Here is a 385-nt window from a genome sequence, read left to right as displayed (position 1 = left end):
CTTTTTGAATTTTTAGTAGAGAGAGGGTTTCACCACGTTGGTCAGGCTGGTCTCAAACTCCTGACTTCAGGTGATCTGCCTTACCTCAGCCTCCCGAAGTGCTGGGATTAACAGGTGTGAGCCACCACACCCAGCCAGAAGCTTTTATATGTAAGCATGAGGACTTACAACTTGAAGTCTTCACTGTAGGCTTTGGGGTAGATTTCACCAGGGAATCTAGCTGTCTGTGTCTCTGACGGCCTTTTCCCTTAGGTTGATCAGTTTTCCCCAGACAAAAGAGATACCCTCCAACTCCTTCTCCTTCTGGCATGGGGTAGGATGGAGATGAAGGTGGTAATTTTAAAAAGTTTTTAATTTGTATTTATTAATTTAATTTTTTTTTTTT

The 385-nt window shown here is 42.6% G+C and overlaps 1 protein-coding gene across 1 annotated transcript in view; it reads left to right on the top strand.

Annotated features, from left to right (window-relative positions):
• SFI1 (Sfi1 homolog, spindle assembly associated (yeast)) overlaps nucleotides 1-385 on the top strand; it is a 133,423-nt gene that overhangs the window by 34,252 nt on the left and 98,786 nt on the right.

The sequence above is a fragment of the Colobus angolensis genome, unplaced genomic scaffold, assembly GCF_000951035.1.
Source record: "Colobus angolensis palliatus isolate OR3802 unplaced genomic scaffold, Cang.pa_1.0 Scaffold171, whole genome shotgun sequence".
Taxonomy (NCBI): domain Eukaryota; kingdom Metazoa; phylum Chordata; class Mammalia; order Primates; family Cercopithecidae; genus Colobus; species Colobus angolensis.
This window is presented reverse-complemented; position numbering and strand designations above follow the sequence as displayed.